The sequence below is a fragment of the Sphaeramia orbicularis genome, chromosome 19, assembly GCF_902148855.1.
Source record: "Sphaeramia orbicularis chromosome 19, fSphaOr1.1, whole genome shotgun sequence".
In the NCBI taxonomy this organism is placed as follows: Eukaryota; Metazoa; Chordata; class Actinopteri; order Kurtiformes; family Apogonidae; genus Sphaeramia; species Sphaeramia orbicularis.
The window spans coordinates 27,370,465-27,371,770 of NC_043975.1; positions in this window are offsets into that span (position 1 = coordinate 27,370,465).

Sequence of the window (1,306 nt, forward strand, 5' to 3'; positions counted from 1 at the left end):
GAACAAATATGAACAACCTGAAATGTCTTAAGAGAAGTACAATTTTAACAATTTTCTCCCTGTTACTAAATGTTTTTGTGTATTTGTAAATCCACTGTGATCTGTAAGTTATAATGTACGTGTAAATGATAAACCGAGGCATAACATTGTGCAAATTACACTTATTTTTTTTCAGTTTTTTCCTGTTATTCATGTCTTTTGAAAAGATAGTTTGCAGATGTAAACTTTTTCATAATGTAAATCAACTTTTTTTTGCTCTAAAACATAAAGAAAAGTTTGGAGTTGACATTATTTATATATAATTATGTTATTATTTTACAGGTTCAGCCCACTTCAGATCAAATTTAGCTGAATGTGGCCCCTGAACTAAAATGAGTTTGACACCCCTGGCCTAATGGATCTATATGAATAGAATAGAATAGAATAGAATAGAATAGAATAGAATAGAATAGAATAGAATAGAATAGAATAGAATAGAATAGGTCTTTGTTGTCACTGTTAGAGGAACAATGAAAATCAGTTTAGTGGCTCTGTTTCACTGTTTTCTGTTTTCAGGCCATGATGCCTTTAACCAAAGTGACAAGTTGGGGTGAAAACCACTAAGAGGGGTCATAACTTTTACACTCAAAGAAAGTGACTCCGTGATAAAAGCTAAAAGCACTGGACACAGCTCTAAATGAAAAGAATGGAGCTTGATGCTGAAATGGCAGTGTTTTTTTTCAACACTTAGGCCTATGTAAAGTTATTATATGATGTTATTATCTAAAGATCTTTAGTGCAGCTATTGACAACAACACAAACTGAGCAGAAAACAAAACTGATTTGTAGTTTTACTGCTGCTATTTTCGGTCTAAAATCAGAGCTAAGCTAACAGAACTACAATGTAAACTATCAGCTCGTGCAGCACATGAGGATTATAAACAGTGTTATTTTGACTATTCCATTTTATAGAGAAAACCTGATTATATCATAGTGTGGATGTGTGTGGAAATTAAAAAACGAGCTTTATACTTTATTCAGTGAGTGATGTCGTCTGTGGCTATATAGTGTTGATTTATTGGCAGCCACAGGGGTGTTCTGGTGTGTGACTTCCACCTGCTGTTGAAAGTTTGGAATATCAATATTACATTTAACCCCATGCAAACAGAGATATAAAAAATAGATTTCAAAAAGAAGAAGTCACAAGTTATAAAAGTTATATAGTTTATTCTTACAAAAACTGAATACACAAATATAAAAAACTGCCTTTGTAACAACAATGAAATGTACAATAATAAGCAATAATAATAATAATGATAATAAAAGA